At 42.4% G+C, this 25119-nt stretch overlaps 1 protein-coding gene across 2 annotated transcripts in view; it reads left to right on the top strand.

Annotated features, from left to right (window-relative positions):
- PALM2AKAP2 (PALM2 and AKAP2 fusion) overlaps positions 1-25119 on the top strand; it is a 267010-nt gene that overhangs the window by 167936 nt on the left and 73955 nt on the right. The window contains exon 1 of one of the 2 annotated variants that reach the window (XM_065664054.1): positions 1401-1484. The exons of the other annotated variant lie outside the window; for it this stretch is intronic. The gene's annotated coding sequence lies outside the window, so the exon portion shown is untranslated. Of the gene's footprint in view, positions 1-1400; positions 1485-25119 lie in introns of those variants that run through there. 2 annotated transcript variants of the gene reach the window in all.

Below are 25119 nucleotides of genomic sequence, written 5' to 3'. Positions count from 1 at the left end.
AGCTCAGTAATTGCTTAGAAGATAAAATGCAAAGTACAGGAATAAATGACCAGTTCTCACAATGGGGGGAGGTGCTGAATGGTGCAGGCTTCTGAAGAGATCAGTGCTGGGACATGTGCTGTTCAATGTACTCATATCTCACCAGAGAATGAAGTGAAATAGTGTTCATTAGTGGTATCAAGTCAGCAGTAAGAGGAAAGACTGAAGAACTACACAAGGACATTATGAGACTGACTGGACAATATACGAAATTCAGTGTAGATAAATATGAATTGATGCTTATAATGAAACAATTGCGTAAGACAGTAGAGTCTGAGCTGACCATTGCATGAACAAAATCTCAGGTTTACTGCAGACAGTTCTGCAGAAACTCAGCTCTGTGCTCAAAAACTCCGCATAAAATACTAGTTTTTTAAGAGAAAAACACCACTGTGCCACCATATGAATCCACGTTTTGTCCTCATCTTAAATCTTGTGTATTTCTTAATCTCAAATAGGATCTATTAGATCAGGCTGACATTCAAGAGGGCATCTTTGATGATAAAAGGTACAGGATGGTCTATGGACAAAGCTCCTCCTTGAGCAGCCTAAAACTCTTGAGCCAGGAGGAGTGATGCAAAGGGACTACAGCAGAGGTCTACAAACTCAGGAGCAGCTCAAAGAAATGGTTAGGAGCTGTTCCTCATCTCCATCACAGGAGCTGAGGGCATAGTAAAGTTCTTACCGAAACCAAAAATAAAAGGCAGAGGTTCTTCACTGGGGGGGGGGGGGGGGGGGCAAACCAATGGAAATTCTTGCCACAGCCTACTGTGAATGCTGCAAGCACATTTGGACCCAAGGAAGTACATTCACTTTTTTTTATATATATATATATATTTATTTATATAAACAAACAAAACCCCAACAAACAAACACCGGAAAGATTAAAAAAAAAAAAAAAACAAGAAAAAAAAAAAGAAAAAAACGAACCCCGGAACCCCCAAACCCCAATACCACCGATTAGCAGCTAAACGCCGCCGAAGCCCTCGGAAACCCCCGGCGCCGCGGTCAGAGAGCCCACGCCGCACACCCCCGGAGGCGGGCCGCGGGGCCGCGCTGCTTCCCGCAGGGGCTCCGCTGCCTCCCTCCGGCCCTGCGCGGCGCGGGCCGCCGTAACAGGAGAGGGCTCGCAGCCGGCCCGGTAACCCGACCGCGGCGCGGCGCGGGGGGAGGATGCGCGGAGGCTCCGTGGGGGCGCAGCGCCCCCGGGACGGGACCCAGCCATACCGGGACGAGGCGGGACAATGCGAGGCGGGGCGGGGCGGCTACGGGGCGGCCGGCGGGTTTGCCCCCTCTTCCTGGCGTCGGTGAAGGGGGCGGGCGAAGAGGGAAGGGGAGGAGGAGAAGGAGGAGGAGGAGGAGGAAGGGGGACCCGACGTGCCGGGGCTGCGCTTGGAGCTGGCGGTGCACGTTGCGCGCCGGAGGAGCGGGAGCGCCTTAGAGAGGTACCTCCGCTCGCGGGGCTGCGCGCGTGTTTGCGCGTCCTTCTGCCAGCCCGTCTTGTCTGTCTGTCTGTCTGTCTGCCTGTCTGGTCTGTGTGTGTGCGAGCGCGGCTCCGCCTGCGGAGGGAAGGGAGGCGGCGGTGGCGGCTGCGGCTCCGGCAAGTTGGCCCTCGGCGGGCTGCTGCCGGCAAAGGTGGAGATGCGGGGACGGGGACGGGCTGAGGCGGGGGCTGAAGCGGGGCGCGGGAGGTGTGTGGGGGGGGGGGTCGATAGAGATGCGAAGAAGGTCAGGGGAAGGGCTAGGAGGGAAGATGAATAGGCAGGGAGGAAAGACGAGGAGGGGATGGGAGAATGAAAATGTGGGAAGGGAAGAGGGCAGGAGGAAAGGGGGGATGTTGGAGGGGGGACACGGACCTGCTTTTGCCCTCACCTACCCCAGCCCCGCACTTGCACATCCCCTGTGGCGGGGGGCCCTGGACCCGGGGGGCGGGTAGGGGGGCGAGTGCGGAGCGGCGGGTCCGTGCGCGCCCCCGCCGCGGCCCGCAGGGGCTTCGGTGAGATCCTGAGGAACCCGTGACGTAATTATTTTTTATCGTATGTTTTTGTCATGGGCATCTCAGTTTTTCCTGGACTCCCCGTTTTGAACAGGAAATCTCCCGCATCTTTGTTCCAAGTCTGTCTATTTTTAGACCCCTCAGTAACGGCGAAGCATGAGGTTTAAATATTTGATTTCTTCCCATTTGGCTCCCGCTTAGGACCACTGCAGTGTAAACTTCTCAAGCGCTGGTGTCTCTTCCTAGAAAAAGTTACTCAGATTATTGCTGAGGTGGGCGGGCAGGCAGCTACTGTGGGTATCAGTGTTTGAGTTCCTGGTAACATTAATCATTAGCCATAAGGAGCAGTCACTATGCTGAAGTTTGTTTTTTATCTTTAGATGAAATCGCCCATCAGCTCCCAGAAGATGTATGTTAGGGGAGAAGGCACCAGCTTAATGTTGGAAGAGGTAGAGCAGGTCCCCCTGTTGTGATTTTATCAGTGCAATAAACATGTTTTATTTTGAGCTGTGATTAACAGTTCAATGTTGTAATGATATCCTCTGATTCTAGCATTGTCTCATAGCTCTGGTATGTCAATTTGTATTCATGCTGTGTAAGTGTTTTGCAGAGGTTTTGCGTATCTGACAGGGATTTATTTCATTTTCACAATTACGTTTTCTGGTCTCACCAGCCTCGAGGAAACCCAAGGAAAGCGCATGTACATCAGTATCTGTGGCAATACATGACATTCTTCTATGAAGTGCAAGTTATTTTGTGTGTGTTTAGATCACAGCTTTTATGTCCCTGCACATGGCAGAAGATGAAGTTATGTCTCAGACTGGGAAGATTTTTTAAAACAGCCTGATGGTCCACGTAGCCATTGTGGCTGGCTGCAAGAATCTAAATGTTGACTAAGATGGTACCTCAGGGGCCCTTCCAGTACTGTAATTTTCTGTAATCAAGTGACAATCGTGGTAAATCAGTACTGATGAAACATGCACAAAGCTTTAGAAAAGATGCATTGCACACAGTAACTTTTAGAGACCACAGACATCTCTCCCTCCTTCCTAAAAACCAAGTCTCAATCCTCAGTGCAGAAGTTTCCCAGCTATAAAACAGAACTCTTCTTTCTTCCTTTTTCTTCTACATTAGCAGATCTTCAGGGCTGTTTTACAGTCTTCACTCAAGCACAGTGTACTGAAACTGGAAGACTCATCCTAGTTTGTAAAACATACCGTAACTGCTGCTCAAAAATACGTATTACAGAAATCCAGATTTTGTCATTTGTTTTTGTGTCTCCCAGATAATCATATTCACAAGAGTTGCTTGTTCTGGCGTTATGGCAAAATGAACAGAAAAAGAAGATACATTTTTCATATTAAAATTCTGGGTTAGCAATACAAATTATGGGCTCCTTTTGATGATGAACAGTATTCAGCAGTCCATTACAAGTGTAAATCATGCCATCCTTAATTTTTAGAAAGAGATCCTTTGACTTAAGTTAGTGAGAGCTCAGGAGGAGTTTCACTTTTTGTTCATTTGATGACAGTATGCTACCGGGTTTATAGGAGAAAGCAGAACTGTTCCTTTAGAGTAATTCTTCAGAAATGTGGTAAAAATACTTAGGTGTAACAAGGTTTAAGTAAGTGTTTTCATCACTTGATGTGATATTTGTATGCAGTATAGTGCGAAACTGAGAATTTTCCCTAGGTATTGCATAGCAGAGAGAACGATTAATCCCATACTAATAACAGAGAAAAACAATAATTTATTGAAAATACAGAAAATTCCCTTCAAAACATGCATACATCTTCAGAAGGGTTAGGAATATTACTTTAAAAATGTACAAAAGTGCTTGGCAAAACTTTGGTATTTGCTACTGAATGACGAAAACGTGTTCTGTTCATTGTAGAATTTTCCAGTTTTGTCTTACTGACTAAAGAGATGATGCATGATCCATGAGAAAAGGATGTTTTCAAAGATTTGGATTTCTTTTTTTTTTTTTTTTTTTTTTTTTTTTTGCAGAATCTGTTGATTTCACTAATGGCTTTTGTGGCTTAATTTCCCTCTTTTCCTATATTCTGAGTGTTAGAAAGGAAGAAGAGCAGGAAATTTGCTGTGTGTAAATTGTTAAATTCACATTACTGTATGTACATTGGAAGGGAATGGTTCTGAATGTTTTACGAGCTTTTTCGTACGTGTTTGTATTACTTTATATAACATATATTTGTATAAAGTATGCATGAATCAAGAAAACTTTTTAAGGGTGCAGGGCTTGTAGTACTACCAGTAAAAGGTGTCATGTATCTGTGTCATTTCCCTTTCTAGCAGCTGAAGTAGTGAGAAGAACTATCTCCTGCATTGACAGTTGCAAAATACCTTAAACTTAAAGAGACACATGAGGACTGTACTGATTTAAATGTAAAAAACAAACATCACACCAAAACCGCAATCACTGGGTAACTCAGTAAGTAAAACAATTCTGTTGACTGGGCCTGAGTGAAAATGCAAATACAGATGAGGACATATGTAGCTTCCTTCCTAAGAGGTCTCTGTGATTTGACATCGCAGTTGTTATTTTTTAATCCAGTAAATCCAAGAATTCAAGCAGACTTCTTGTGCCTCATTGTTTGGGGCAGTGGCACCAGCATTACTGAGCTTTGTAACAGCCATTTCCCCCCCCCCCCCCAGTACTCCAGGGAAAAATACATCTCTATCTGTATACATGCTTAGAGTGGCCTATTTCTGTGTCTTGTTAAATATTGGGCAAGTTTAGTAGTGCCAGCTGAGAATAATTCCCTTATAGGATTGCTACTACACAACCCAGATCCTCCTGTCTTTGAAAAAACTTAACTTTTAAGAAGTTCCCTTATTGTTTTAATAACTCTCCTTGGGCAAGTTTCAGAAGACAATAGACCAGAAATAGGAACCAGCTGACATGTACACCTGCATCAGCATCCTGCACCAAACCCCACTGTCAAACTAATTAAGTCAGTATAAATCTGTTAATAAAGGTTGCGGCTTTGCCACAAGAAAAGATTTTGTTAAGGCAGGTGAGGTTTATGCAGCAATTTTTGTACAAACCTTTTGTCTCTCTGGTTTTGTTCTATTAGGAATTTATCACAGCAGTCCTTTAGCTTTGTACGAAAGACAATGTGAAGCCAATCTCAAATCTTCAGATATAATTCTATCAACTTTCTTCATAAATAGGTCATTTTATTTCCAATTTTAGAGTTATCCATTAGCTGCTACCCTGTCTCTAGAGTGAGCACAAGAAAAGGTTTTTGCTGGTGATGCTCTTGAGAACCCACGTATTGGTATGGGAACTACTATCAGTAAAGCCACAGTCAGTTAACCTGATTTTAAAACAGTTAAGGTACACACAAGGTGAACACACCATTGTGGTTTTTGCCATGGTGTTCCCACTGTCCCTATGTTTTCAAGACATGTTTTACTAGCACATCTTGTTCCCACCAAAGAGGAGGACTGTGGCCAGCCAGTCTCAAGAAAGGCTGAAGGACCAGGTATCTGAAGAGGAAATGCAGCCACAAGAGTTCAGACACGTTCAGGTCTCCACGAAATATTGTTTGAACTGTTGAGAGCCTGTGGCTGGAACAGGGACACACCAGGGCAAGATCACAGCCACGCTGTGCTTTGGCACAGCTTGGCTGAGCTTGGCAGAGCAGTGAGACTCATCCAGTTCTTTGTTGTTCCTTGCTCCTAATGCTGGTTGCAATCATCAAAAATAAAATTAAGCCAAAGTTGTGGTCTGATTCTTTTAAGTGTTTTCTCTTTCTCTGCATGTTTTCAGTATTTTCATAGAATCATTTAGGTTGGGGAAGACCCTTATGATCATCAAGTCCAACTGTAGCAATTCTGTTGTGAAAGCAGTGGATATAGTGAATATACTGAAATTGGCTTAATCGAATTGATTGAACCCATGCTGGCTTTAGATACTGCTGTTTATTTGGCAAAATGAAAAATACTGTAGAATACTGGCAGAGGTTGCCCAGAGAGGTGGTGGATGCACCATTCCTGAAGACATTCAAGACCAGTCTGGATGTGGCTCTGGGCAACCAGCTCTAGTTGAAGATGTCCCTGCTCATTACAGGAGGTTGGACTGGATGACCTTCGAAGGTCCCTTCCAACCCAAATAATTCTGTGGTTCTATGGTTCTACTGTGTGATCTGATAGGAGTCTGTCCTGCGTCCTTTTGATGCTCCCAGTGTCCATGATGCTTCCCATCGCTGTCTTTGTCCTGCTTGTAGTTTGTGCTTTGACTTACACGCTTCTTGTTCAGTTCCTGGCTTTGTTTAATTTAGATATGTCAAACAGACATACTACCTTCCTTCATGTATCTCCTTGACAGTGCAAGCTTGTTCTTCCTGTCTGATTTTCAAGTCCATGTGAATCCCCTACAAATCCCTGGTGATGAGCAGCTCTGAGGAAGCACAACAGCAGCCAGACATTTTGTGAGGTTTTTAGAATTTGGGTTGTTCCACCTGAAATGCTTTGAAAGAAGAGCCCATTCACTTTCTGAAAATGAGACCTTGTAACAGTATTTTTGATGGGCACTCTTCAACTGTGCTGTCTGTTTGGCTTTCTGGGGTGATACCTCACCCAAATTTATGTTCATAAAGAGAGGCCCAAATTTATGTTCATCACGATGTATAAACTTTATCAACTTGGTTAATGAGAACGGAAGTGACGTGGTGCAGTGGATCAGAATGTATATTGACAAAGATTTCTAGGGAATAGCCCTCACTTTAAATTAAAAATAACTTGTAATTACTTGATATTTTTGACCATGATATCTTTTAAGCCCTTAAACTTCTTGAAGATCTTTTTTTCCATCTAATTAGTTTAGAGGTAGCATGGGGAGCTCAGGTAATTTTGAAACTTCTAAGAGGATCAGCCTTGGGGGTGAAAAATGCACACTTGAAGTTGTTGCTGGAAAACTGACACTGGCTACTGGCATATTTAGAGAGCCCTGGTGCCAGTTCGTGAAACTGTTAGCACATAAGCAGGACTTTCCAGAATTCAGCTTTGAGTGGCAGCTTATCCCACAGCAGTTTTGCTGATTTCTTGGAGGTGAGTGAAGGTATGACAGTGGCCAGTGTCATGTTTTTATCCCAAATAGTGTTTTGCAATTGAGCCAGAGTGGGACTGACTGGTACATAAACCAGTCTTTGAGAATCAGCTGTGCTGAAAGAAAGAACCTGCAATAGAATTAATGTTTCTTATAGAAGGGCTTCCTGCTCAGCTCTTTTTGTTAGATGCCATCAGACGCGTTCTGCTCTGAATAAAATGTTTTATGGCTCTTCTGCCTCTCATTCATTCTCCAGGCCTCTCCATAATTCAGGGCTTTCATCTGCATAGCAGCAATGATTCAAAAGCAAAATTTCTTTATTCTTCTCTGCTTCTTGTGGGAAGAGTTCAGCTCTTGAGAATGTCTTGCCTACTGTTCTTGTTGACTCTGGCAAGTCAGTGTATCCTGCTGGCCTGTGTAGAGGACATGACTTCTCTGTGACAAGCTGGATAGGGTTTGTATTAAGCCATCTCCCTCTGGAAATCTGTTTTCTTTCTGGAAGAAAAAGATGATAGGACTGTTCTCTTACATGCTCCAAGACTCTTGATTATTGCAAGATTTCTGAAGGGAAATCAAGCCAACACCCTATGTTCTCGGCAGTGTGAACTGTCAAGAAGGGGACTTTACCACAGTCCAAGAGGATATTGCCAGGTGATCAGCAACTGCCTGCTGTGTAGATCTGTGGGAAGAGGGGAGCATGTGCATAATAATTTTTAAGCATTCCTCTTCCCATGCCTGTGGCAGATGTTTTTGAAGAACAGAAAATAAACCTGGGATCCTACAGGTGCAGATGTTGCAGTGAGTGTCTCTGTCATCACACTAGGATCTGGTAAGCAACCCAGAGGCAAAATAACCTGGAAAAGTATGTAAAAAAGCCGTGTCACTCTCTATTAAAAATAGTGGTGAGTGTGGAAGAACGAAAGTAACAGGAGGATACTTATTCCAGTATTCATTAAGTCCAGAACTAGATGGCATTTAGAGCTGTGGCCAAGTTGTGTTAGCCAGAAGTATTCATCTGCAGATACAATCAGTCCAAGATAATTAAAGACTAAACCACTTCTACCAATGTAGCATGGGCTGCCTTTGCCTTTACGTTAGCCTTATGACACACGGAAGCACCCACACAACGGTGTGTGGTCTGTGGAGGACCCTGCAGGTTGTGCGCCTCTGTTTCATAGGAGGGATTGATCCTTCAGTGCTTTACTCCTTGCAGACACGCTTCTGCAGAAAAAACATGAAACGTCCGACCAGAGGTCTCTGTTCACACCTTCCCTTAGAGGCTTTGTGCCTTCCAGGCACAGTTGCAGCTGCTTGTTCAAACTGGGGAAGTGAGCAGTGAACATCTGAACAGTTAAAAGGCCCGCGCGTACGTGTGTGCTTTGCCCAATATCCCACTGGCATTAGCCGCTTGTCAGAGTGCTGCCGCATTGGGAAATACATCATGCCGTTTTAATCTTCTTTCTCGATAGTGGATCTGATGAATACTTTTAGTTTCCTTGGGAGACTGGGGAGTGGGGGGAATAAAAAAGGAGAGAGTGCAGGGCTTGCAGTTCTCATTGTGGCAAATGTGAGTTTGAAATAGGATACATGATTTTTTTTAAAGAACAAAAGGCGACCCACTTTCAGGGCAGGAGGGCTTCACTTTGTTAGACATGATGTCAGGGTTTTGTAGTGACTAGATGGTTTCGTTCTTCAAGAACATGGTGGTGGGCTCCAGCACGAGAAGCAATCCTTTGTGGAGGGTCATGCTGACAAAACTTATCAGCCTGTTCTAGTCAGGACTATGAGCATTCTAAGTAGCTGGTCAGTATGGAAACAGGCCTCTACTGCTCTGTTGCATTTCATGTTTGGGTCTAGATGCTGGGAGATTCGGTTAGCTGTGGGTTGGTGAAACAGATTTTGTGTGTATGTTGTGTTGCTGAATTTTGGTGAGCTGCAAAACAGTAAACAGTAACAAATAATGCTGTAGAACAGCATTCAAACGACTTTTTGTAGTAAATTCATATTTACTTGGGTTATGTGGGCTTGATATGAAGCTTGCTATAGATATGTCAATTTCTCCACAGAAAAGAAATGTCGTAAGGAGACTAAAATTGTTCTCCAGCTTATATGAAGCCCTAAGGAGTGAGTAAAGTCCTCTCCTATTCAACTGAAGAGCAGCTTCACTGATAACAAATTTTGGCTTGCTAACAGGAATTTATTTTTTACTCTTTAAAGTTTCAGAACATTTCCTGAGCTAAAGAGTTAAAAACTAACAAAAAACATTTAGATCTAGAGCATATGGTAAAGATCAGAAGAGTCTGAAAGAATGACTTCTCTAGAGCCTTTGTTGTTGTGATTCAAACACTGAGGTTTATACCCTTCTCTGAAAAGCTCTCATAGAAACCACTCCTCCAAAACCACCAAATCCTTCAAATCCAAAAGCCCAGGCTTTCAGTAATGATAATAGGTATGGTTTGGCAAGAGAAGACCCTGTGATTTTCCTCTCTACTAACAAACACAGATAAGCAGAGAAATACGTTATTAGTGTTTCTCAGTATTTCCTGCATTCTGTGACAGTGTTGCCAGAGTTTCTTTGGTTTGGCTGTTACAAAGATAACAACAACAAAAAAATGCCTTCCTTGGAGTTGGGGTGCAGGGTCCCACTTCTCCTGAAGTCTGTGATGAGAATGTGATGTCTGTGATGGGCACACAGGTAGGCGTAACATCATTCCCCTGGAGCTGGGGACTGCTCAAAGAACTGGCCAGGGGAGTCGGCTTGGCCACAGCAGTGGCACTGGTTCACATCCTCCTCGCTCAGCAGCAGCAAGCACCTTTCGCACCAGTGTATTTCGCAGTTTGGGTCACCTTTGCACTCTCCCCTTTTCATCCTGAACACCAGTGTCCCCAGTCTGTGGTTCTTCAGGGCAAACTGTCCCCTCTCTCCTCCTTTAACCTGCCTCTTGTCAGCCACCTCAAAACTTACCTTCTTTCAGTGTTTTATAGACTTCTTTTTGAAATGTTTGGTGTCGGTGGGTGTCAAGGGCCTAAACAAGAGTAAAGAGTACATATCCTGCACCCTTCCAAGCCCTGATTTATGTGAGGTGGAGGGGAAACTTGATGCATTTTCTTCAGGGAAGTGCTCTGAGTGTTCAGTTGTTTCTGGAGGTTTCTTGCTCACATAGGCTGTATGCTTAAAAAGTAACAGGAGCAGTAGGAGAACCCACAAAAAGGTTATTAGCTGAACAAAATTCTGCTGCCAGCTCTGCACCAGTGAGAATCAGTAACAGCCCCCGCGGCTGGAGAGTTAATAAAGATCTGGTGCTGCAGCAGAGAAGATTTTGACCCTTGTCACCATGACAGTCCTTCAGTCTGATTCACCACAAAATTACTTGCATTGTACTGTAGACCAGCTTGACTGAATTACATCTTTGCTCCTGAGATATTGCCTACACTTACAAAAGCCTTCTTGGAATGCAGTTACCAGGCAAGTCTTTTCACTTCACTGATGCTTCAGTGTCTGCATTTTCGACATCAGATACATACATACACGTGGCATTTGTAACACTCATCCAGAACATGAAGCCAAGAGGAGGAGACTTAGAAGCCTTCGCCTTAGTCTTGGTCTCTTCTCACAGTGCTGTTTCCCCTTACAAAGGGTAGACCAGGAGCAGTGCCCCAGTTTTGGGGACGAAATCTGCAGGGTCTTGCTTGACACAATCTTCTGCAGGGGTTAATGCAAACAGCCAAAAGCACAATTCATTTGTGCCTTTCTGTTTCTTTCTAGAGTGTTAAGTTCTCTGAAACAACTGTAAGTCTCTGCCTTACCACTGATTTATTTCAAAGAAAGAGCAGAGCTTTCCTGGCAAGAGCAGCAGTTGGCCTTTTCACCATCAGTAGACATTACCAAGAGAAGCAGCTTCAAAAAGAGCTTTTCACTAAAGAAAGCCTCTTCAAGGGAACTAGTAAGAGTAAAGATTTATTCTTTGTTCTGAAATTCTTGCCCTTTGTTGTTGCACTATTGTTGCTGCAAGCTAAACAATTTATTCACAGCACCTTTTTAACAAACAAAATTAAAAAGGTATTTAAGAATCCTTGTTAGTCCAGGCGTATAGTGGGAATGCTGCCCATGTGCTGTTACTTTTTGGTTCCTTGCAGTGGTAAATTTGGCACTCTGTCAGAACAGAGTAAGCTCTTGCTACTTGCTACTTTTGTTAATGTAATTTGGTGAAGTCACATATGCCTTATCTCACTTTTAAATCCAGATTGCTTTGGTCTTGTGTTTATGCATTCCCTGGATCTTCTGTGAGCGTTCCATGGGTACTTTTCCTGAGGTCGCTGGGATTTGTGATTTCCTACATGACCATGGCTTTTACTTCTCCTTTGCCTTTCATATGTGTGTGGCTTTTCTTTTTTTTTTTTTTTTTTTGGTCTTTATAAAATGAAGTCAACCTGCTGGGATCAAACTCATGGCATAGAAGGAAAAAATGTGAGATGTTTCCTGCAAACAATTGATGACAAACTCATTGTACTAAGGCTTGTTAAAAAGGAACTTTTTTTTGAGGGGGGAGGGAAGGTGAGAATAAAGGAATTTCCTCCTCCACCCTTGTGTTGTTGAGCTGTAAATTGATATTGTTGAGAGGGAAAAAAGTAGCAAGGCTTTAGTTTTCCTCAGGATATTGACATGTAATTTTAATGAAAACCCTTAAAGGTACAAGTTTCACTGTAAGGGTTTCAGCAATTCCATTCAGAATTGAAAAATTAGCTCTTTGCTTATTTTTAATTTAAAGCACAGTCAGTCCAGTTGGCTTCCACAAAAGCCATACCCTTCTGGAGATACAAGTATTGCTCTGGCTAATTTTATAGTTCAGTGAGAACTGATTTTTTTTACGGTGCTCATTGTGAAGCAGTGTGATAATTATTCCAGCAGATAACTGAATGTGCGCTGGCAAACACTGAAGCCATGCAGACTAAGTCTTGTGTTTCTGAGGAGTCTGACTACAACTTGTTTTTTCAGTCAGTAACAATTACATATTTAGCATTTTGGCTTTTTATTAGAGGTTTCTTAACGAAGTAGAGTGTTGCTGGTGTGTGACAGCTACTTCAAGAAGTTCAGCCCGACTCCCACTGCAGGAACTGGAAAATGCTCTTTAAGGATGGTAGTGAGGTGGGGGGCATTCCATTTCTATTTTTAGCAGGCAAGATGCCTAAGCTCAGGTGTGACACTGTCCTTTTTTAGTTTGCATTTAGTTAGTTTTTTTGAAGCACATGCTTAGCAGCAGAGTCTGAATCCTGTCGTGTCCTTTGCATCTGTTTTGTTTCATCAGATTGTGATTAAGCCCACCATCCCACCTTTTCCTGTTTTCCTTGGTACCCACGGGATTTCCCACAGACACAAGCTGTTTCAGGAATGCAGATCCCAAGCTCTTGTTCTGATATTTCTCTCAAAACTCAAGTTGTCTTTAATTTTGTTTCCCTCATGGTCTAGTTCCTGTTGCCACTCAAATGAAATAGCAGAGATAGTTTAATGCTGTTCTGAATATTATGAATAGTTCATTCTTGCATCGCCAATTAAGATTGGAAATTGGATTTAAGTAATTATATAAACCCATTATAAGATACAATTTCTGTCCCAAAATTTTAAGTAGACAAAACAATAAAGAAAGTGGATACAGCTCAGTAGATGGTATTGCCACAGATAGATTCCACATGGCTGCCAAGTCCCAGCAAAAAACAAAATCATTTTATCTCTTCACATACTGGTTCCAGTAAAATTCAAAGGTAAAACATTTTTTACTGGTTGTGATTGACAGGCTGAGTTTCTGCAAGTCTTGGTTTGACTCTAGGTAACATTTCAGCTCCACAAATTAAGAGTAGAAAGACATAAAATGTGGGGTAGGTTCTTAACTTCATCCTCCTTAGGATTCTGCACATACTTTTAGAAGTCATAACTGTATCTCCCCTTCAGGACCAGCCAGTTGTGTAAGTTAGAAGGAACCTGCAAAGGTTACCATCTTTTTTCCCAGTCCAGCAGGGTTGGATTAGGCGTATTGCTTATCCAGACTTTTGCACTGCTAGAATTGGGTATTCCTTGGTTGTAGGTGGAACAAATATTAATAGTTTAAAATGTGTAGTGGTTCTGGTGGTTCTGGACTTGTATTACTCCACCCTGAAACTGTCATAAGATGAAGCCTGGGAAGTGGCCGAAGGAAACAGCAAGGCAGAAGCAGGGCAAAAGGAAGCTCTCACGGTCTGAGGCTGGGATGATGTCAGGAGGAATAATTGTTTTGTACTTCTAATTGCTAGCTTGAATCATGCAACCCCAGTTGACATGGGTGGGGAGGTAGTGAGAATGTAGTGTGCCACAACTACACTGACTCATGGGGCAGCAGTCACCTGCCTGCTCACTGGTTTTTGGCTTACTAGGAAAGATCCAGGGATGATATAAGCGGGTAGTGTAGGCTGATACAAAGTCTCTTTGATTTGTTAGCTTGGACTGTGGCTCAGTTGCCATATGTGGTGATAATCAAAGTAGAATGGGAGGTCATGGCTTTATCCCGTTTCAGTGGAGTTGTAGTAGGGTGAGCTTTCAAGTCTGCAGTAGCCTCTCTAGAGGCACAAGGATAACAATGACTTAACAAGAGCTTATATTTAGTTCTTAGAGCTTTCCTAAAGCATGTCTGTTACCTACCAGGTGCTTTGATCTGTTGAAGAGGAGTTTAAAGGAATATGATGCAGTAAGTTCAAGGAATTGGTTTTAGTTATAGAAGTTGTAGAACATCACCTATATCCTGCAAAGATAAAATGTATGGAAGTAAAAACAAACAAAAATTAGTCTTTTAAATGTGCTATATACTCACATCGGTTGTATTTTTAGTTACATTATTTGTGTGTACTGATAGACCCACATAGAATAAGTACTGAAGCAGAGGGATTTCGACTCTGAATCAGACTTGGGGAAGATTTAGCTGGAACAATTTTTAAGGGGTTCTGCAGGAGGGGTATAGGGTTGCTTAATTTCAAAGTAAGTTTCATCTTAATTTCCTTGACTGAAGCTAACCTTCCGAAAATATGAGTGGATTTTGGCTCCTTTGTCAACATTAGACTTCCACATCAAAACATCGTCTTCATAAAGCTGACCATGTAAAGCATGTTTGTAAAGGCATTTCCATGTTGATGTGTTTTTTCATACAGTTGATTTTACTTTAAAACAAAGAAAAAAAAAACCCCAAAACTCTTGTTTTGTTTTGTTTTGTTTTGTTTTAATTGGAGAGGTGCAGATGAGTATTTTGATTTGAAAGTTGTGTGTGCATGGTACACCGTTTTATCGGGTCTTAAAAACACTCATGTAAAGAATACTCATGTAATTGGAAAGGGATGCATGTGCCAAACATTTGGTTAGCAGCATTATAGCTTCCTTGAGTTAATATCCATTTCAACATATTCTTTAAAGCCTGTTTTGTACTAAAGCAAGAGTTGCCTAAAAAACGGTGCCTATGGTATGTCCTGCTCTGGAAGGGTTTCCAGCAGTCTTGCCAGGCTTTGGAGTTTGTGCAGGAACAATGAAGCCAGTAAAAAAATTTCTGTTGATTTCAGATGGATTTGGATTTAATTGCCATTCCCCTACAGATGGCATGACTGATTTAAGATAAGAAGCTGAAATCAGAGGCAGGGGAGAGAAAGAGAAGCAGCCTGGACTAAAATCTGATTAAGGCCACTCACTGCTGCTTTTGATCAATCTGTTGGTGCTCTAATCAGAAAATAAGGTTGATCAAGTTTATAGGAAGAATCTAAGGCCAGGAAAAGATGTTGTGTCATATGACCCTTACTATTTTCTAGTCAGTTAAGAGAACTCACTGGAAAAATTTTGAAATTTCCCTAGGGATGCAGAACTGGGACAGTATTGGAGGTGCAGGGGAAAAAACTCTTAAAGGTTGACATCTGTCAACAGAAGCTAAATGAAAAAATATGTGGGACAGCACTGACTGAACAGAAGTGGTTGAAAATCCCAGGGGTACAGCAGTGAATGACACAAGTTCGAATCAGCAGGGGCTCATAAACATGGGAGTCACAGAATCATAGAATGGTTTGGGTTGGAAAGGATGTTAAAGATCATCTAGTTCCTGCCGCCACCTGCCATGGGCAGGGACAACTTCTTGTACATGTTGTAGCTTTGTCAGTGTTCTCGATTGGGGAAGTAATGCAGTAATGGAGAGGATTCTACTCAAATACGGTTTCATTTGCCTTGAAACTTAAGGCTTTTTATCAGCAACTTCAATTAAATGTAATCCTCGGTTTGGAAATTTCACCATTGTCACGCATATATTTTCCAGCTCAGAATCTTACTAGCCCTCAATGCATCCATTACTTGCCAGCAGTTCTTCACATTTTTTCCGTATGGAAATTCTCCCTGAAATCAGATCTGAGCTTGCATTCACTTGAATTTCAAATTATTCTCCCTGGTTCAGTTAGTAAAGAGTATCTCGGTCAGAATCCATTTGTAAGAAAACCTGGATTTGGTAGTCCCCATTATCTTGGAGTCTTCCTGATCAGTGAATTATCTTCTGCTGCTTGTTTTTACACACTGATTTCTTACCATGTGCTGATATAGCTGAAGTCTGTAAGTGCTGCTATAAAGCTAACATACTCCTTGCTCAGCCAACTAATTAACATGACTTTGGCAAGATGCCAGAGGTCTCCAGTTCTGAATTAACTTACCCGTACACAAGTGCTTAAAACTAGAACACTGAAATATCAGTGTAGGGGTAGACTTGGACAACTGGGTGAAAGAAGGAAGGAAAGGGTCTAAGAGAAAGGCATTAGCAGGACAGAAACTATTTCTTGCTTAAGTCAGCATTTTGAAAGAGAGCAGTGAGTTGTTAACAGCCTGCTCTTCTGAAAACATGCTTTGCAACTGTTGGTTCTTCATCTGCAGAAGGAAGACAATTGCGTCTGAGGTCATGCTTCCTTATGCTTCTGTGCACATGTGAAAAAGACCCCTCAGGCCCAACATTGCCAAGTTTTAATCCTTGGGGTTGAAGCTCGCACCTCCTTCACCAAGCACCTTTTGTCATCTCAAGCAGTCACGGGATAGCTGATAGCAATGAAAAATTATTTGCACAGGGCAAGAGAGAATGTCACACACCCCAGATGATCTGCATCTCTGTGGGGAGAAAGGCAGTCAAGGAATGCAGCCTGAGCACCATGTCCAGCCTTAGGCCTATCGGAAATGCTCACATGTGCACATGGGTTTTCACAGGGTGAAACATACCAACAAATGGTCCATAATCCACATTCTCTGCAAAATCAGTCATGTATGTATCATAATCTGCTAATGAGTGATAATAACATGTTTCTTGTGCTGTTCATAGGACTCTGTGTCTTCCGGCAAGCATAAACCCCCCTCTGCTTTCCTCTTTCCCTCTCTAATGCTGCCTTTTTGCAAGGTCAGAAAGGAGCAATCTGTGGTGTGCCAGGAACAGACAGTGCTCTGAAGACCCACAGGAATCCTTTTATCTTGCTCCGTCAAGCTTTTCTAAGTTTACAAGCATGCCTGCTCTCCCTTCAAGCACTCTCTGGGTCTTGCAGAGTAGACAGGACCCTTTGCCATTTACACTAAAGATTATCCAGGTCAGAATTTGCTGTCAGTTCTGCTGCTGTGAGCCCAGTCAGCATTCAGTCCCACCACCCAAATCCAATGTCAGGAGGCACTGGAAAGAACAGATCTAACGTAACAGTCCTGTTTTGGTCATGAATGCTGCTGTGATAGTGATAGTCCACATGGAAAACCATTGTCCTGCCAGAATTCTTGTTTTTATCCTTTTTACTCCATAAGGCAGGCAGGCAGGCAGGCAGGCATACAGAAGTCTGTTTCACCCCAGAGCATAGCTGTCAAGGTAGGAGGGAGTCTAGCAAATGCTGTATGTGCTGGTATCATGGTCCAGTTTTGATCGTGAATACGTTCAGGAATAGGGATGCAAAACCAGACATGCTGAGGAAGGTGAGAGCAGGCAGTTCATGTTTTGTGTTTATGTTCCCAATAGTAGGAGCTTTCCTAAAATGTGGGAGGTTTCAGAGTGTATGGACAGGACTGAGAGAGGTGGAGAGCACGGTTTGTGGAGGAGGCCAACAAAGTTTGGAAATAGGGCTGCTTGGCAAAAATTTGGCTATCTGAGCAGAGCAGAGAGAGATGAAACCATGATCGTGGTGTATGAGAGTTTCAAGGGGGATGTGGAAAGGCGAATGAGGGTTGACATTTGAGCTGGCAAAATCTGGAACCGGCTCAGAAACCACAGCCAGAGGTTTTTGACTCTTCCCACTCCAAACATCCACTTCCAGTAATATGAAGGAAGAGGTTACTCCCACTGTCCCCACCCCTGTTGTGTCCTCTCTCCTCCACAATGAAAGTTAGGGGGGAGTTTATTGAGCTGTTTGATAATACAACAGAGCTTGGACCACTGTCAGAGCTTTCATCTAGCTTAGTAATTTATTGCTTAATTAAGTTAATACCATATTCTGTACTGGAGATACAGCTGTCAAGGCACCGCTTAATTAAGTTAATATCTTGTCCTGCACCAAGGCTGCAGCTATCGCGGCACAGCCAGCATCGCAGCTGGAGGGGTGAGCAAGGAACCAGTGGCTGAGGGGATGAGGGCCTGTGCAGATGTGTCCACGTCAGTCTGAGTTTGCCCTCGGACCCAAGAGAAAGCCACTTCCCAGCACACTGTGACCTCACGCTGGGCTGTGCTCTGGAGAGGATCCTGCGAACCTTCTCCCACATCCCTGACGGATGCTGGGGCGTGCCGAGCAGGAAGTGAGCTTTCCTCCCCAGGGACACCTCTGGGTTCTCCATTTCGCCTTTGCTCCGAGAGGACTTACTGCTCTTGCTTACGCGAATGGCTCACAAACACACCCCAGAGAATGCAGAGGTTCATGCTCTAACCTGACCATCAGATGCTCTTTTAACTGCTGCTTTATTGCCAGTGCAACGCTTCTCTTCCCTCATGTCCCGCAACAGCCAGCCATGCAGTCGCACAGAGCCTGACCGTCTGTCCCTTTGTTCTCCCTCTCTCCACAATCTCTTTGGTTCTTCAGCCACAGGTGAAGGACCAAGCAGTCAGCAGAGCCAGAAGGAACTTAATTTGTGTCTAATCTTCTGAACTTAGTTCGGTTGCATACCCTTGCAAAGTTCATCTGCATCAGTAGGTCAAACCCATATTCCCTAATAGTAGGAAACTGAAAGCAAACACATCCTGCCTAAGTTACTGAAAACTTTAAACCAGAGATGTCCCAGATGTGATTTCATTTGTAAGTAGACCAATTTTATTCTGTTCTGGGGCTTGTTCTTTTTTCTTTTCTTTCTTTTTTTTTTTTTTTTTATTAAGGAGGTAAATATTTAAACTGTTTCTGCATCTGAAGTAAATTTTTTATGACCAAGATTATCATGTGTGCAGTTTTGAGTGAATTTGGCCTAAAAATAAACAGCATTCTTTTCCCTGGGGTAGACTTAGTGGGCACAGTGTCACTCACTGTTATACCACTTCAGTGGATTTCCTCAAAGCTGAGGAAAATACTTCTAAGTCATAAGTTTTAATTTACACTATTAGAAATGTACAGATTTCAGCTGCAGTTGTTGCCCTCTGTAAACAGTTTTGTTCTGGTATTTTTTTTTTTTCTTTTTTTTTAATTAACTTGATTCACTTGTGGCAATGGCAAGATTTAATGGGATTTCTTTTTAATTAAAGCGAGAGCATATGAATCCCAGAGGGTAGATCCTGCTTCTGCTGAAAACTGCCCTCATACAAATAGGATGCTGTTCCATTAACAGTACTGCAAGCAATAGATTTGAGGATTATCAGCAAGGCTTGATGATAGCACAGTCCTGCTCTAAAAATGTCTTGAGAATGAGAGAGGCCCTTCTCCATCTTGATGTGCCTTTTATGAGAGAAGATAAAGGCAACTAAATATAGTGAGGATGATAGCTGCAGCCATTGATGATGGAAGAAAATAAAATTAAAGCTAATGATCTTTGTTATTTGTGAGAATTTAAGTGCTAGGGTATCTTTTCAGTCGTAAACTAAATGCACATCTTTGCTAAGCCTGGGCCTTGTGTTCTTGCCTCCTGCACTTCCATGTCTGTAAGAAGTTGAGAACTGAAACTTCACGGTTGGGTACATAGAAAGCTGGGTTTAAGAGCAAAATACTTTATCAGGGTTTTTTTTCTCCTCCACTAAAAATATCGTCCCTTCTCTTTGAAGAGAGGCAAGAAACAGGTGAGACCAGAACTGGAGGAACCTGCCCAGCTTTCCCTGCTTATCAGCTCTTGTGTCTGTGATGTGCTGCACTACCCTGGAGGCTAGCAGAAACACTGGGTAAAGCCCTCATCTAGTTCAATTAATGGCAGATACCTCATCCTCTCCCTGTTATCACGGAATATCACCTGTTGCTGGTGATGTTCTCTGGGTATTCTGTTGTTATTACCATGTGCCCTTAGGGTGCTGTGTACCACTTACATTGTTCAGCTCCGATTCCCAGAATAAGGCCTATTCTAAGCTTAAAAAAAAATAGTAATTTTGTTTGATTAGGTAAAAGGGAGAAAAATCAGCTCACATATATGGGAAAATCCAAAATAAAACCTGCCAGAGGAAATTATATTATGTTTTTGTTAGGCTCAAAGAGATATGTTTTGTATTGTGCGAACACAAAACAGTTTGCTCTCTTCCTGCACAGCGTGCCATCTTTTTTCTTTTTCTTTTTTTTTTTTTCCTTAATAAAGGTTAGGACTTAGAAAATCCTTCTTTTCTGGAACACTTTTATTTTATGAGTTACAGATTAAATATACCTAGAAATACTTATCTCAGATGTCCTTTTTCTATGGCAAAATTAAGAAACTCAGCGATTTACAACCTGATTTCTTGTGTAGCAGCATCCCAATCACTTAGCCTTTGCAAGTCTCTTAAATTCCCTAAATTCCTTATACCTCCTTCTTCACCAAAATGCAGGACAGATTTAAAGTGAACACTGACTCGATGTGGGGGGAAAATCAGTAACTGCTGAGTCATGCCTCATTTTCCTGCAGTCCCAGCTGCTAACCTGTTCTTACTAATCAAGTGACAGAGGTCTCATCTCTGTGTGTTTAGGTATTTGCACAGCACTGCATATGTTTTGATGGAAATCCCATGTGAGTTACTGGATTTGTTTTCATCGGCCTCTCTCTTCTGTGATTAATGTCTTGCTTGGGAATTTACAGAAACACACAGGTACAGAAGAGACATTGCAGCCAAAAGAGGTTACATTTGGTGAAGCGGGCACGCTGCTGTATTATGTATTGCTGTAATTGTAATCCAACATCTCCTGCAGAATCTACGTGAGCAAGAAAAGTCAGTGACCATGATGGCTAATCTTTTAATTGCATGCAGCCCATATATGAGCTTGCTGACATTTCTCAGTGTTTGCAGAGAGTGGAATACAACATGGTCTTTCCCACCTCCAGACAGCCCCCTAAGCAATGGGAAACCCCAAGAAAAGTATTGCACAGGCTTTGTATGGCAGGTTTAGAAGAGGTAAGTTTGGCATCTAATACACCTGAGGGCTACAAGATAACTAAGATAACTATGTCCTTCAGCACCTCAAGAACCTTCAGTGCACCATGGGGAGTCTTTTGGGGGAGTCATGATTGTAAATCTGGGAGAGGGGAAAATGCTGCAAAGCCAGTGACCACAGTCTGAAATGAAAGCAGACCTAGAACTATTCATGGAGAGTTTTGAATTAACCTGATAAGCACAAAGTATTCTTAACCCTTTTTTTTTTTTTTTTTTTTTTGCATTTTTAGTGAAATACTTGTTTGTCTTCTTGTTGCAAGTGTCCCTCCAATGGATAAAATTGCACCATTCTCCTCATTCAGGGACACGTGAACGGAGGGCAAATTGTCACATAGCGCAAATGTGAGCACGCACTGGAGATTTCAGTGTGCTTACAGAGCAGAATTTAGCAAAATATTAACTTTTTGTTATGCAATGAGATAATTCCTACTCATTATCTCTGTCTTACTTAGTCCAGGGGAAAGCTTTGTTAAAATACAGTATTAGGCACCACTCAGAGGTGGGAATTGCTGTTGGGGTACTGTCAGCACAAGTCCTGTCATGTACATTTTGTACTGTTCTTTGAAACGGGAGACCCAGAGCTATGGCATATGGCTAAGATCTCCAGATTTTCTTAAAGATACAGCTAGGAGGAGTTCTTGAAATACATTTGAGAACAAAAATGGGTCAAGACATAGCGTTTTGCCTTACTAATCATTTGGTTGCATATGTTTAATATGATAAACCTGATTTTATTCCATAATACTACCTTTACAGCTTCTGAGTCACGTACTGCTTTTGCATACAGCATTCTCAGCTCTTGTTAGCATACTTGAGAGCTTCGTACTTTGGTTTTGGAGGGCTAAACTTGGCCATACAGAGAACACTGACATCTGTTTACACACTTGGTTTCTGGGTAGTCATGAAGTAGTCCTGATGCAGGTGAGGATTTTCCTCTAATTTAAGGCATTCTAAGACATATGTCTTGCAGAAGAGTTTCTTTCTGGTTAGGAACAAACAGGGTATGTTTACGTAAAACAGAATAGCTTGTCATTGAAAGATAAAAACTTCTGCACTTTGTTGTAGCAGCCAAGTAAGTTCAGACTCTTCACGTGGAATGTGTTTTCTTAGTTGCTTTCCATGTGACCCCAGGATTTATGACCTGATTATTACACTACATCTGCAACTGTGAATTGTAGAGTCCAGTAAATTGCTCAATGTTCTCTTATTCTGACATTGCTCAAAAAATGCAGCAATGGAAATGTCATTTTAGGCAGGACTTAATTGCATGTGGGGTTGAGTTGCTTTATTTTATTTTTATTTTTATTTCAGAAAAGTTTTATAAGCCTGTCAGAGCAAACTGTTGGATTTCTGCAGAAATCTTAATGGATCTTTTTCCTTTGTTCAACAAATAGAACACCTGTTCTTGGCAGACCAAGAGCAGTGATTTCTTGCTGTCTGCTTCCAGGTGAGTGGAACAGTTTTGAAAGGCCCCTGAAACCTCGTACAAGTTCAGGGTTAACTAAAAACCATCAACAGTTAGAGCAGTTCCCAGTATAGTCTGCTTAACCTATAGCTGATCCTTTCTGCAAAAGATGGGTACATGGCAGGTCAGGGTACATGGCAGGTCAAATGGGTTGAACAGGGAGAACTTGAACAGTTCTGATTCACATGGGGGAATGTCAGGATTGGCCCCCAGGCTCAGGTGGTTCAAGCAAGAATAGGGTGTGATGCCTCCTTTGGAAATCCAGCAGTTTGCTCTGACAGGCTTATAAAACTTTTCTGAAATAAAAATAAAATAAAGCAACTCAACCCCACATGCAATTAAGTCCTGCCTAAAATGACATTTCCATTGCTGCATTTTTTGAGCAATGTCAGAATAAGAGAACATTGAGCAATTTATGCAGCCAACATCTCCCCTTCACATGGGTGAATGGCTCTGGCAGTTTGTACCCTGCCATACAGGGAGACCACAGACTCTTTCCCTGTCACATATTTCAAAGCACACTGGTCATACCACAAAATAAAGGGATCCCATCCCTCTGTTCTGTGTACGTGCCTGCCCCTTCAATCTTTTGAGTTAAGTGGTAGGAGATGCTTGTGTGGTCTTTAACATGCATCCAAAATATGACAGGGGAAAGAATACAATGAGAAGAGGTGAGAGAAGTTAATTAAAATAAGCAGCTTAGCATTGGGTCATATCCTGCCACATAACTGGAGTGCTGTCCAGCACACCACCAAAATGCAGATGTCCTTTCTTGTAGGAGCAAATATGCATTCCTTCTGCATGCCAGAGTGCACATTATGTGATGCATACTGTTCTAAATGAGGGTCAGGGCCAAATGAGAGTAAAGGTTGTATTTTGCATGTTTGCGTGGTGCATAGGTACATTACAGCTGCTTCCCAGACAGAACATCAGAAAATATATGTAATCACATGCCATACTGCTTACCAGCACTAAAGGTTCACACAGGACAGGCAGAAACATCAATGAAACATCTCTTTATTTTATCTTCTTTATTTCAAATGGCAGAAGTGGGTTTTGGTTGCTCATTGCTTTGATGGAATGAAGGACTATTGTGGCAGGAATCACTGGAAATTTCCAGGAACTCTTGAAGTGAAGAGTGTTTTGGCGATCATACTTCATAGGAGGATTGTTCAATGTGTGAGAGGCAGCATAAAATAAATTACAGTGTTAACTGGGCCTGGAGAAGATGAAAGGAACTGCCAGGACTAAAGGTTCATAGTAAGATAGTAGCTTAAGCAGCACAAGAGATGTCAAGTTATACACATGCTTAGAGACCTCTGTCAAGCAAATTTGGTTGTCTAAATTGAGACCTGATTAGCTGGTGGGAACAGTGCTTTTTGCAGATTGGGGATGGTACACTGGGCCACTTTTGGCTACCTTTTCCAAAAAGACGTGAGGAATGGTGGTGTACTGGAGAGCCCTGGGAGGCAGTCAACTTGTTTGCAGTGCTTCATCCAACAAGAGTTTGGCTGAGTTTGGGTAACACCAGTTAAATGTCATTTTGCCATATTCAGAGTATCACTTTTAGTGAGGTTTATCTTCCCGTGTCTTGCGAAGATCAAATAGGAAAGAACAGTGCTGCCAATCAGACACTGAAATATTCAAAACTTTGAACATACTTTCAATTGCTGTCAGAGAGCTCAAGCAAGGAAGAGGTGAAAGGTTGTCCGTATGGCTTGATGCAACCTTTTAATTCTCTGGAATATCGTCCCTAAGCACTTTTAGCTTTCATGTCATTGTTCATATCATTGCGGGGTTTCTTTTTACTGTAGTATATCTGACTCTGGAAGAAGCTAAGTGAGAGCACAAAAAAGCCTGCACACTGAGCTATCAAACCAAATTACCAGGCCTTTAATTCATACAGGATGGTCCTCTCCAGGGAACTTTCTTGGAAGGCAGCAGGATCACAGACAGCCTTTCCTTTCAGCCTTTGTTCTCAGCACAGAGCACACCTTTTTGCATTTCAAGATTGTGGTTCATTTATAGACTTCTAAAAGCACATTTACATCGAAATCATTGCATGGAAAATTAGAGAGCAAATACTTCCATTATCTCGTTATCCTAGAGGAAAGAGATGTTCACAAGCATCTGTATATCGGCTAGTACAAATTGGAGCTGAGCTCTGTGCTTCTTCCTGTTCAGGAGATGTGTATGTGCCTTTGTTATGTAAGATTTAATAGAGCCGTAAAAAATAGCTCACCACCTTCTAGGTAACACATCTGCATGTAAGTGTGCCAGAAAGAATAATAAAACCATTTACAATAGCTGTTTACATACCAGCACCAAAGCGTGGAAGTTCCAGAGGCTTATTGATTACCTCTGCCTTGTTGAAAGGACCTTCAAAAGAAGGGGAACGTTGTGAGGAATATTGATCAGAGTCTGCCCCTGTGAATGTCCTTCTGAGACCATTCCTGTCTCTAACCCCATTCCCTGGGTGGACATGCTGTCCTTCAGTCCTCACTTGTGCTCCTCTTGCAGTTTCAGGCAGCGTTTGCTTTGAAACAGACGCACCATCATCAAAGCACACAGTATAAGGCAGATGGAAATTGTAAAATGAGTAAGGAGGAAAATAAAGATACAGGAAAAAAGTCAATTGTTTCATACCAGCTTCAGGAGTGGATGAAAACACTTGGGCAGGCAGGCAGGATCAGCAGTACACTTCAAAGGCAGAAGATTTCTCCTGTCCTTTTTGTACTTGCACTTACTTGCTTCTCATAAGGCTGTGTTGCTAAGATAGGGATTGGAAGTTGGGCAGAGAAAACTGAAGTTTTCTTAGATACAAGTATTTTATTGATACGACCCTGCAGAACTGAAGGGACACAGAAGGGACAGACACAAGAAAGTATTTTCCTAGCACAACTGGAGAGATTGTGAGAAATAGTGAATCTTGTCAGTTAGGCTTCTTAATTTAACTGATTCAAGATCC

This window comes from Lathamus discolor, chromosome Z (genome assembly GCF_037157495.1).
Source record: "Lathamus discolor isolate bLatDis1 chromosome Z, bLatDis1.hap1, whole genome shotgun sequence".
NCBI classification, from domain to species: domain Eukaryota; kingdom Metazoa; phylum Chordata; class Aves; order Psittaciformes; family Psittacidae; genus Lathamus; species Lathamus discolor.
Note: the sequence above shows the minus strand (reverse complement) of the source record. Positions and strands in the feature narration are given on the sequence as shown.